Below are 13,911 nucleotides of genomic sequence, written 5' to 3' on the forward strand. Positions count from 1 at the left end.
AACAAGATCAAACAAGCATGATTCCCATGTTTATCAAGAACCCTAATCTGAATAACAAAATCATTCAAACTATCCGATTTACACATAGGTGCCGATTACATAAACATGTCCGATTACAATATGATCAATTCGATTAACCTACATCCGATTAACATACATATTCCGGTTAACACGCAAACGACATATTGCAATACCAACATACATATCCGGTTATCATGGCCAATCCACAAGACATCATCATTGAACATCATCAAAACAGATCCGATTAACATACTAACAATATATTGCAAGACAATTTATAAATCATGAAATCAAAGCATCATAAACAACATCACACTAACCGGAAATCTGGATTACGGTATGGAATCCTTCGAACAGAGAGTAGGTTTGCTATATGCCGTCACACACACACAATAGCACTAGGGTTTTTGAAAAATAACTGCCGGTTGCATGTATCACGTATATAAACGTATCACAGAAATGGGCCAAGCCCATTAGAAAGGCTGGGCCGAAAGATGTCGAAGGATGGAGTCTTTGGTCGAAGGATATGTTTCGAGATCCTTCGAACCGGAAGCTGATCCTTCGAGTCGAAGGATATGTTTCGAGATCCTTCGAACTGTGTGCCATGTTTCGTGATCTAGACTAAGTGTTTTTAGACCAAGTGTTTTTAATAATAATTCTAATATTATATTCTACCACAGCAAGTAATCACATATGGCAAAACGACAACACGTTTCATTAAAATACATCGCGTACAATTTCAAGTCCACAATCCAAACAACTAAACAGTCAAAGTCAACGCGCATTTAATGCGAAAGTGAAAGTCAGAAACTCGAGTTGTCACAGCACGTGTTCACACTATTAACCCAAAACTTTGACGGGATTTTTGAAATCCAAAGAGGTTCAAAACCATATAACAGAGGGTTCAAAACCTAGTAATCAATCATCCTCGAACAGATGATTAATTTTCAAAGCGGATTCGGAACCGAAGTTCTCTTTGTGGTTATCACCTAAAGATAGGTGATGTGCATGTTTTAAACTCTAAACACAAGATAACCTGTGTTAGGGTCCTAGAAAGTTATAGTCTAGGTCAAAGCATTACTAATAACCTAATTCCCTATAACCATTGGCTCTGATACCAACTCTTCTGTCACACCCCGACCGCGTATAACATGCAACCGCGGCGGAAAACGTCGGGGAGTGTTGTGGACTGAATTAATTGTTATACAACCATGGAAATTAAAGTCACATTTTATTTATCAAACACGGGTGTTACATTGTCTTAAAAGGAAGTACAGAATTCAAAACATAGTTATACTAGTTCTATCTTCATTTTTAGTCTCTAAGGCACAGGTCCGCCCTAGTATCGTAATCAACATCATATGGAACAGCTCCTGAAAACACATGTGAAAGTAGGTACGTCAGCATAAAAATGCCTGTGAGATACATAGGTTTTATGAAAATGGGATTCATGGCTTGAGTTTTAAGGAAATGTTTAATAACAGTCAGTCATGAACCTTGTAAATTGTCTTGCTTTGTAAACCATTTGAAAAACGATAACATAAGATGATGTGTATAGATAAGTGTAAGGTTAAACGAGTAACCAAGTAAAGTGAGTTAAATAAGATAAGTTGTTTGTGAAAATAATGTCTTGTGAAGAATATGTTATTTGTGTAAAATGTAATGTGTCTAAACTGAAATGACTTAGATAACGCCACAATATGTAATATTATACAAACATTTATATATAGGAAGTACCAGCGGCGTATCCACCATGTTTGTATCATATTACATATGCCACGTTACTCAAATCATTTACCCAAACCAACCACCATGTAAATTGTTCATGTATAAACCAAATGTCAAGTGTTATTGTGTAAATCATGTCGAAATGTCTATGTTCAATGTAAACCACCAAATGTGTATGTTAATGTCAACGTGTTTATTGTTCAATGAAAATCATGTAATGTGTATCCCAGAATGTATCATGTACGGTAAGCGAAATGTATCAACTTAAACCATATGTAAAATGCACAAAACAAGTAGTTGAAGTAAAACGTGGTTTAAATCAACGTTATGTTCTGTGGAAAAATGCATGCTCTATTGATATTAACATTTATGCGGTATTGTGAAATATGCATACATCCAAGCCTTGAGACTGTGGCGATAAACTCCTAAACAAATTAAAGGTTTATCTAAGTTATGTATATCGAATTCAGTCGTTCCTTACAACCTATCAAACCCAGGACTTCAGGAACGGGAGTTGTCAATTCCTATGGTACCACTACCTACTAACGAACGACGTAGCTAATGTTAATGAATGTATTGTCCCATGTTTAACAAACCAAATGTCATAACAAAATGAAGGCATGTGATGTAAACAATTGTACTAAGTATGTTAAGTATACATACGAAGCAGAAATGTTCATGTATATCGATGGTTTAGATCGTTTACCTTACGACCCTATATAAGCACTAAACTAAAAGTGACGAGCTAAGCATGTTAGAACATGCTTAACTAAGATTAGAAAACAGGTTTGGCATCAAAACAAACGGCTTTGATGCTCACGAGTAGTTTGGTTACAAAATATGCAAGAATGCACATTTTGGCCGAAACTACGACTCATCACTGAGCCTAGATAACGTGGTAATCAGTAGGTATAGTCACTACGGACTATAACCATCGTCATCACGCTCACGTTATGAAGTTCCATGAACTTCGGGTTGACCATAGGCTGGTTAATGCAGAAAGTCAACAAAACGTTGACTTTCGGACTCGAAAAGCGAATAAAAGAACGAAAGAATACTTACGGAGGGTCCCCGAATGCTAATCTAGATCAAAAATGGCTCAGGTATGAAACAATGGTTCCAACTTAGAGCCTTTAGATCAGATTGTGTGAGTTTTTAGCAAAATAGGGGGGGGGGGTATTTATAGGAAAGGCTAAGCCGTTAGGATCGTTTCTTGATTTTCGTGCCACGATCCTAAGCGTCCACTTGTCAAAATGTTGTGGTTACTGAAAATGGCCCTTGGCTCTTGATTGGGTGAAAGGGCATTGCCCCTTGAACGAACGAAAGGCCAACTGCAAGTGGATTCAATGAATCTGCTGTACTGGGGACTCCTTACGGACCGTATGGGTTTTGGCTTACGATCCGTAAGCCCTTAGTTTGGCAGATTTACAGTTTTGGTCCCTGCAGCTCCAAAACTTGGTATTTGATGCATTTTTGACACGTTAAGCCCCGTTAACCCCATTTCAAAGATCTAAAATGATGTTAAAGTATAGGCAACTTAAAATGTGTTCAAAAATATCCCGGATGTCGGTTCGTTTGGCCGTACGGTCGCGATGTTCGGTTAATTACGACGGAATACGCATAAGCGCGAAAGATGATCCAAATTGTGCGACGAATGGATTTTTCTCATGCCAAACACTAAGGCATAATATAAGGATGCTTACATAAATTTTTGGATGTCCGGATGTATTCAGAACGTAAGTTATGCGCAAAAGTGCAAACTTGTGCACTTTTTGACACTTTTAGCCCCTGAATGATCCAAAAGTTTGTTTTAGCATACCAAACCCCTCAAAGCCTATTTCTAAGCTATGTAAAGGATATTTATGGTATGTTTAACTTATGGACATGTTCCGGAATGTTCGTTACAGTTCAAATTGGCATACTTTCACAGTTTGTCAAGTTTAGTCCCTGTAAGCGAATTAACTTGTTTTTGCCATACCAAAGCCTTCAAAACTCATTTCTAAGTTATGTAAAGGTTATTTAAGGTATGTTGAGTATATGTTGATGTTCCGGAGTATTTGTCGCATTAAACTGAGCACGTTTAAGCACCAGTTAGCGTATAACTCTCAAGAAAGCGATGTAGAGTTTAAAATCGAACAAAAGTCAAAACATGAAAAATGTAAAACACAACCAAACAAACATTGGGATAAAATAACATTGTTTTATTGATAATTGAACTGTTCACAATGATTACAAGCACAAATGTTACAGTGGTTGTAGTAGCTACGCTCATATCCAACACGTACAGATCATTAACACTTGGTGCCCTCATGATAATCCATTCCTCAGGTATAACAAATCCTGGCTTCAAGATCAAACATTCTTTATCTGTGAAGTGAGTGGTATACATCCTGTCACAGATCTGGGAGATACTCAGCAGATTATTCTCCAACTCAGCAATGTAATTAACTCTTTCAAATGTCACAATCCCATTGGACAACGTTCCTTCACCTACAATCCTACCACCTTGATTACCTGCAAATCCTACGTAACCTCCATTAATATTCCTCACATCATACAACAATGCAGTTTTCCCTGTCATATGTCGAGAGGCTCCACTATCCATGATCCATCTCGAAACAAGTTTTGGAAGATCCTGCACATAACAAAAATTGACTTCAAAACTTCAATAAAGATGCCGATTCATGCTTCGCGATCCAGGAAGCTCCGGCACTTCAAACTGCTTAGTCAAACATTGTGTCCACCCAAGCCTCATCAGTCTTGGGTGTAACCTTGGTACTTTTGACTCTCGCAATTTGAATTTTAGAGTTTTCAGCCTTAAGAGGTGGAAATTTTGCATCATATTCAATCGGAATTGAATCCTCAACCTTTTTCTCCTCAGAAGTTGAAATTTTTGTTTCTGTTTTAGGTTTCCAAACTTGTTGAGATAATTCTACCCGTTTGTAAAATTTGTCATTTTTAGTTACCACTTTCTTCACGGGTTCAATTTTGAATTTGATGTTGTCAGTTTTCAAACTCTTTTTCTCAACAAACAATGGAGTTTTGCCCTTCACATCAACTTTTCTTTTCTGAATCTTCACAACTTCAGTCTTAGGCTTCAAGTTGGTACAATTGCGAGCAATATGTCCAACCTGATTGCATCTAAAACATGTTCGAGTGTCAGCTACTCTACTTGTGCCTACAGACTGAAACTGCGAAACTCTCTTTACAAAGAATTCTTCATTTGACTTTGAAAAAATCTTTGGTTCTTCATCAGACAGTGAACTTGAACTATTCACAAACACCTTCTTTCCAACAAACTTTTTGTTTTGAACATTTCTCTTGTGATAACCCTTACCCTGATATCCACCCGACCAGTTGTTTCGATTGTTGTTATAAAAACATGGTGGAATAACGGGTTTCTTGTAGTATGATTTATCTTTCTCAAAATTCATTTGTCTCTTTGTTTGACTCAAATTGTTCACTTCTGACAACTCAACTTCAACCAATTTGAACACATTTGTTAACTTGGAAATATTTACATTCTCAATGGGAAACTCAGAATCCGAAAACAACTTATCAGAACCCGACTTCTTGTACATGACAAGAGTAGGTTCATCATTTAATTTGTTTTTGGACTTTTGTTTCGGAATGTAATTATCCAAGAAACATCCATCATCTTCAGCTGAATCAGACAACACACTTTCAGCTGTGCTTTTAACCATCTTTGTCCGAACACTATCATCAGATGATGAAGAAGAAAATGTAACATCAATTGAATCAGGAAGTTTCACTTCATTTACTTCTTTGATTTCAACCAACCCAGATTGCTTTTTCAAATAATTGTCAAGAACAGGTGGTGGAACTTGATGAAAACCCACCCCGGTTCCATCAGAGTAAACATCTTCGCCGGCTTTGTTTTTCCCGATGGGTTTGGGAACAATATGTTGCAAAACAAAGCTTGCGGAGTTGTAACTCTTAAGCTTCAACTGGATTCGCTCATATTCAATTTTAGATTCTTGCACTTTAAGTTTCAATTTAGCGATTTCATCCAGTTGTTGGTTGATTGATTCTTCTTTTAACCTAAGCACTGCTTTTAGTTGAATGTTTTCTTTATAAGTTTTACGAGTTCTGTCATCATTATCTTTCATTGTGCTTTTAAGTTTCTCAAACTTTTCAGTGATCTGACGGTTTTCAAGAACTAACTTTTCATTTTCTTGCCTAATCCTTTCATGATCAATTTTATCGTTTTCAATTTTGTTAGTTAATTCTTTTAACCGTTCAGTTGAAGCTTTAACCCTTTTGTCACGATCAAGAATTTGATCCTCAACACTTCTAACTCTCGCAGTCAAATCCTCAACTTTCTTATCGTTGCGATAAGTGACTGTGTTACAAACTTTGCATTCCTTGATGCAATTTTTGCAAACAACATCACCATTGACTTTCTTATCTGACTCAGTCGTTGACATGTTTGAAATGACCTGGCCTTTGGACTCAGAGACGGATTTAGAATCTACCTCAAGCACCTTAGCTGCCAGAACTTTGTCAGCCATTTTTCCAAGATTTTCAGCATTCAACTCTTGAGTAGTGTCAATGATCCCAGTATCAACCTTCTTTGATTCTTTCTGTTCTTTCTCCTTCTCTTCTTTCTCTTTCTCTTCTCCGGTTCCCCACCATTTATTCTGCCAATACTCATCATCATCTTTAAACTCTTTGATTATGGCTTCTATATCAAGAGTGTTATGACAACAACAATGTTTCCATCTGGGTCAAGATAACATTCCCTGTCTGGATCCCATCTTCTTGCTCTTTTTGCTTCCAAATAGATACCAGATATTCTGATCAATCTGTTCGTGGCCAACATTCTTCTGTTATTATACTTCTGTTCTTCAGTTCTGTTGTCTTTCCGAGGAATAGGTTCAGTTTTTGCCATGAAAGCATATCCAACCGCATCTTCCTCAGGTAACAACTCACTCCAGTCGTATCCTTCGTCGTCGTGAATTACTGCAAGAGCTCTAGATCTCTCTTTGTTCTCTTCAACCTGCTTCAATCTTGGCGGCTCGGATTTATTCTGATGATAGATCGCCTTCTTGTAGTAGTCTTCTCTAAATGGGTTCTCAGATTCATCGGCATACGCATTCCGGCATTCACGTTTGAAGTGACCTTTTTGCTTGCATTTGAAGCACGTCACCTTGGACTTGTCAAACCCAAGCTTGGTATATGGTCCTCGAATTGACTTCCTCCCCGTGATCTCCATAAAACGTTGTGCACGATGAACTGCACTGGCCATACACCACCTTATGTTGATCAGTTCCATTTCTTCGGGATCAGTCTGATCATAATCTTCTTTCGTCAGGTTGGTGTTGCCTATCTTCCCAGCTACAAGGCTTTCATAAGACTCTAACAGCGACGCCAAGAAAACCATCTGCTGCTTCGCCGACTCTTCGCTGAAGTTCTAAGCGTTCTTCATGCCTACAGCGATGTTGCAGTGAAACAAGTTCTTTGCATCAAACTGGTTTGAACTTGATGAAGATCCACTGTGATATCCACCGCTTTGACTTCTTTGACTTTCTTTGCTGGTTGTGGACACATTCTCAGCAGAAAACGCAGTCTTGGGAGATGTAGTTTTTGGCATCATGCTCTTTGGATAATACAGATCCAAGTTCTGCTGGTAAGATGAGTGATTGACTTTGTATGTCTTCTTCAATTCTAACTCGTGACTCTCGAGTTTCTCAATCAACAAATCTACAGTCAACACTTCTGGTGCTTTGATAGTATTTTTCAGCATCAGCGCATAATATTGCCAATCCATCTCATATGGCAACGAATCGAACAATTTGTCAACTAGCTCATCTTCAGAATAAGTAATTCCATGTCTAGCTAGTTCCAGCTTCAGATGCCCAAACCTCTCGATCATTTTTGAAACTGATTCATTCTTTAAACACCCAAACAGATCAAACTCTTTTCTAAGAAGTTTCTTTTTGTTTTTCACTATTTCTGTACTTCCTAAACATTTCTTTTCTAACTTTATCCAGAGATCTTTTGCACTAGAGTATTCAATCAAAGAGATTATATCTTCCCGAACAGACTGAAACAACAATGCTACACATTTCTGCTCCGCGACAAATGCCTCAATTTCTTCAGATGATGATAAGACTTCACCTTTTTTACCTCCACTATCGTATCCATTTTTAAGACTCTTCCAGCTAAGGAATGCAAAAGCCATCAACCAATCTTCGAACTTTTTGGCCCACCGACTATATTCTTCAATAGCCATCAACTTCGGTGGTTTGTTGTATGTCCCGAAAGCACTTTCAACTTCCAAAGCATCCGATAACTTTGTGACACTTTGGATTTTCCCGGATAACCTTTCGATGTAACATGTATGTACGTAAACTATTAAGTGAAAAATTATGAATTGCTTGTTATTATGTGTTGGGTGCATATGTGTACGTACAGATATATATATATATATATATATATATATATATATATATATATATATATATATATATATATATATATATATATATATATATATATATATATATATATATATATGTGTGAGTTATATTTGAGCCGAAACCTCAACCCGACCCGAGACCCGGAGTGGTCTCGAGTGAACAATGAACGTGGGCCGGTTTGGGCCGGTTAGGGCCTTGCGACCGAGAACCCAACCCGGAAACCCCTAAGCCCACTTGTGACATTATATAAACCAACCCTCCCCTCCCTTAACCATTTTTTACAACACTCTCCCTCACTCACTCCTTCTTCCTCACTAAACCCTAAAACCCTAGCAAACCAAGATCACTTTCTCACCCTCTCATCCCTCTCGGATCTAACGGTAGCATCAAGGCTCTCGGATTCTAGCTCGAGATCATCATTTGGAGCTTGGTTCATTGGTTCCTTGTACCCCTACTTCCAACCGGTTAGCATGAATATCTTCATAGTTGTTTTGCTTGTTTGTGCTTGATTGTTGATGTTGTTGCTATAAAATGCTTGTTTGATGATAAAAGTGGTTGCTTGAAATGATTTTGTGTCTTAATGAAAATGATCCGATTTTGTGTTAAATGGTTTGTTATTCGGTTAGTGCTAGATGCTTGTTTGGATGATTTTGACCGAATGATATGCATGATTTGCTTGATCTCACGAGTTTTGATTAATGAGGAAACATGCTAGACTAGGAACCGAGAATAATGATACCGATTATGCTCAAATATGTTAAAACAGATTGTGTTAAATATGTGTTCTTTGATCTTAATATTTCCTTATAAAGAGCTTATGGTTTTGTGCTTAAAAGATGAATATTATGAATATTATGATGAACAGTTTGAATGCCATGAAATATTTTGAATATGCTTGTTTTAATCTGTTTTGATTGCAAAATAGACAAGAAAACATGTTAGTGGATATAGTACACAATTTACATGAAAATGCAATCCTATTGGTCAGTACATTGCAGGTTCTAGAAGAGTTTGTTGTGCACGTAATCACGGTTGCGAGTCGCAACCTTTGGTTGCTACTCGAGACCACACCAAGTCTTGTCGAGATCTCCCGGTTGCGAGTCGCAATCAACGCGTGTTGGATCCGGTTGCGAGTCGTAACCATTGCTGCTAAGTCGGAACCGCCGGTTGCGAGTCGGAACCTCTGGTTGCGGGTCGTAACCAAAACGTGATGAACCGAGACCTCGGTTGCGAGTCGTAACCTCGGTTGCGAGTCGCAACCACCCTTGTCTCGACTGGGCTATTTTGGTGTTATTGGGCTTTGACTGTTGGGCTTCTGTTGTCTGGGCTATGTGTTTGTGTGTTAGGGCTGACCCAATAACCCAACCGTTGTGTATTGCATGTTACACGTGTTTGCTATGTGTATTGCCATACGTGTTCGCTATGTGTTTACTTGTACCCGACTTGACCCATATTTGGTAACCATGTTAGGACGTGGTGACCAACATACTTGACCGGGTAAAAATATCTACCGAGCAACCCAAGGTGAGTTCACAACTTAAAAGCATGCGTCCCGGTGGTTTGGGACACGAGACTAGAACAACCCTATCCCCTTGTAAAAGGGGATACCATTCACTTTCCTTCCCTAGTTATTGGGAACAAACTTACTTTTCTTTCCCTTGTCATTGGGAAACCTTTTAGTTAATTACTGTTTATACGGAATGCAACCAAACGGCACTAAACGCAACTCTATCACTCAAGTCCCTACTACATAATACCGATTAGTCGCCGGGGCCAGGCGAACGGGTTATTAGTTGATAGCGCTATTTAGGTTTTACCAACCTCACACCGTGCCATGGTATGGGATCGGTCGTGAACTAATGTACTCAGGCATCCGTCAATGATGATAGAACATTGACATCGGGGCATCCTGCGGAAACGCAAACGGTTACCTAGTGTTCGGTATTGGAAAAACAGTTTAGTCGCTAACCTTTGGGGTAGCTCCCCATGGCATGTATAAACGGATAAATTAACTGGTGAAACAAGTTTTTGGTAATTAAAACTGGACAACTAGTGAACTCACTCAGCATTATTGTTGACCCCTTACTGCATGCTTTGCAGGTGGCCAGTGACTGGAGCAGCTGCATGGGATGTGTAGTGGTCGTCTGCCCGTGTGTTGGGCATTTATCATGCTTACCCTATGAACATTGTTTAAAACTGTGTATTTATGCTTCCGCTACTTTTTACTCTGAACTTAAAATATTAAACTCTAAACTTAACACTTACTAAACGTATGGTTAGTAAGTACTACTTAGTTATTAAATGTAATCGTTCAGTATGATTGATGGCTGGATCCTGGTCAGTCACGCCCTCAAAGCGGGTGTCATCCGCAGGTGGATTTTGGGGGTGTGACAGATTGGTATCAGAGCCATTGGTTATAGAGAACTTGGTTTTAAAAAGGGAAAAATCTTTTTGAGAAAAACCAGACTATAACCCGTGACTCGTGACGACACTACACTCCAAGTGCAAGGCTCGACTTATCTGACCTCATAGCTCGGACCCATATTTACTTGCTTGGTTGTCTTATGCTTTCTGCTTTACTATACGTACTAGTTTGCCTGATTAGATAGATACACCTTCTCTCTTCTATCTCATTCTCGCTATGTTACGACATCACGCTCATACTATGTTTTCTGGTTATGAAGACAATGAGTGGACGCGGACGAGGAAACGTCAACATGACTCAGGCTCAGTTCACTAACCTGCTCAACACGGTGGCTGCAGCTTTCGCAGCTCACCCTATAGGTAAGCTCGTTGTTTTAGGATGTTTAGATCCTACCGCCACATCGTCTTTTCGCCTCTAAACCTATTTCGCTTCACTCCTCACAACAGGTCAGCCTGCACCTGTGCAACCACGTGTCTGTACTTTCAAGACCTTCATGGATTGCAAGCCTCTTCCATTCAGTGGCACTGAGGGTGCCATAGGTCTTCTGCACTGGATCGAGAAGGTCGAAGCTGTTTTTGCTGTCTGCGAGTGTCCCCCTGCTAATTGGTGAAGTTTGCTACTGGTACTCTTGAGGGAAGCGCACTTTCATGGTGGAAGGCGCAAATTCAAATGCTTGGTTTGGAGACTGCAAACGCTACTGCATGGGAAGATTTCAAGGATATGATCAAGGAAGAGTACTGTCACAGGGATGACATCCACAAACTCGAGGACGAGTACTATGAACTCAAGATGGTTGGGTCAGAGATTGAGACCTACACCAAGCTGTCCAACGACTATGCTGCCCTTTGTCCGAACATGTCACGACCCATGTATCGAAGGATCGAATTGTACATCAAAGGCTTAGTCCCAGAGATCAGGAGCCATGTAACTTCGGCTAACCTCACTACCATACAGCCTGTGGTCCGTCTTGCCCACAAACTCACTAACCAGGCTGTGGAGGAGGGCAGGTTGCCCAAAAGGATCAGTGCTGCGGAAGGAACTTCCAGTGATGGTAAACGAAAGTGGGATGGAAATCAGGGCAAAGATGCTAACCCTACTCAAGCCCCAGCTCAGCAAAGGAAAACTGACAACAACAAAGGCACTCAGCAACAGGGTGGCTACCGGGGAAACTACCCAAAGTGCAACAAGTGTAACAGGCACCACAATGGGGCATGCAACAAGGGTCAGTGTCAGCGATGCCACAAGATGGGGCACGAAGCCAAGGATTGCAGAAGTCAGTTCCCAGCAAGGCAGAATCAGCAACAACCCCAACAGCAACAGCAGCAGGGAAACAACAGAGCATGTTTTAAATGTGGGGCAACGGGGCACATGCGAAAGGATTGCCCTGAACTGAATCAGAATCGCAACAACAATCAGGGAGCTGGGAACAATGAGCAAAACAACAATGCTGGGAATGGTGCAAGGGGAAGAGCTTTCCTAATTGGAGCTGGTAAAGCAAGGAACGATCCCAACATCGTGGCGGGTAAGTTCCTACTTGATGATCGTTATGTTTCTGTGTTATTTGATTCCGGTGCCGATGCCAGTTATGTGTCCCTTCGCATTAGTAAGAAACTTAAGCACCCGCCCGCATTATTAAGTTCTAAGCACATCGTCGAGATAGCTAATGGTAAGAACATCGAGGCCACGCACATGATCCACGACTGCACACTAGAATTATCTGGCCACACGTTTAGTATCGACCTTTTCCCCGTCAAACTTGGAAGCTTCGACGTCGTCATTGGTATGGATTGGTTATCCAAACATCGCGCTGAGATCCTATGTCAAGAGAAAGCAGTTCGTATACCTCATTGTTCTGGCCAACCCCTCATCGTCAAAGGCAACAAAGGTGGAGAAGTCACAGGCATTATCTCGCTCCTGAAAGCCCAGAAGTGTTTACAAAAAGGGCACACCGCTATCCTAGCACTTGTTACCGACACTCACGAAAAGGAAAAGGGGATTGAAGATTTCCCTGTAGTACGTGACTACCCCGAGGTATTTCCTGAGGAACTACCTGGACTCCCTCCCCACCGTCAGGTCGAATTCCAAATCGAGCTAGCTCCCGGAGCAGCACCCATAGCTCGTGCACCGTACCGTTTAGCCCCTGCAGAACTGAAGGAACTCTCTACGCAATTACAGGAACTATTGGATAAAGGATTTATCCGTCCTAGTTCATCACCCTGGGGAGCCCCAGTACTCTTTGTCAAGAAGAAGGATGGCACATTCCGAATGTGCATCGACTATCGTGAATTGAACAAGGTCACTATCAAGAATCGTTACCCTCTCCCGCGCATCGACGACCTATTCGATCAGCTGCAAGGATCGAGCTACTATTCTAAGATCGACCTGCGATCAGGTTATCATCAGTTGAGAGTACGTGATGAAGACATCTCTAAGACTGCATTCAGGACTCGCTATGGTCATTACGAGTTCCTCGTTATGCCTTTTGGAATAACCAACGCGCCGGCAGTGTTCATGGATCTTATGAACCGCGTATGTAAGCCTTACCTCGATAAATTCGTGATTGTGTTTATCGACGACATCCTGATTTATTCGAAAAGTCAAGAGGAGCATGAACAACACCTACGCCTTATTCTGGAACTCCTTCGCAACGAGCAGCTGTACGCCAAATTCTCTAAATGTGACTTCTGGCTTCGAGAAGTCCATTTCCTCGGCCATGTAGTTAATAAGAACGGAATTCACGTCGACCCTGCTAAGATCGAACCAATAAAGAACTGGCCTACACCCAAGACTCCAACTGAAGTTCGCCAATTCTTGGGATTGGCAGGTTACTACCGCAGATTCATTCAAGGATTCTCAAAGATTGCACAACCCCTCACTATACTCACTCAGAAAGGCATCGCCTACAAGTGGAAGGAAGCACAGGAATCTGCTTTTCAGAGGCTTAAGGATAACCTCTGTAGCGCTCCTATTCTCTCGTTGCCGAAAGGTACTGACGACTTTGTGGTTTACTGCGATGCGTCTATTCATGGGCTCGGTTGCGTGTTAATGCAACGCGAGAAAGTTATTGCCTACGCCTCACGACAACTCAAGACGCATGAAAGGAACTACACTACGCATGACTTGGAACTGGGAGCAGTGGTTTTTGCTCTTAAGATATGGAGACATTACCTGTACGGTACCAAGTGCACAGTCTACACCGATCACAGGAGTCTCGAGCATATCTTTAGGCAAAAGAAATTGAACATGCGACAACGTCGATGGGTCGAACTCTTGAATGACTACGAATGCGCCATC

The sequence above is a fragment of the Helianthus annuus genome, chromosome 9 (genome assembly GCF_002127325.2).
Source record: "Helianthus annuus cultivar XRQ/B chromosome 9, HanXRQr2.0-SUNRISE, whole genome shotgun sequence".
In the NCBI taxonomy this organism is placed as follows: Eukaryota; Viridiplantae; Streptophyta; class Magnoliopsida; order Asterales; family Asteraceae; genus Helianthus; species Helianthus annuus.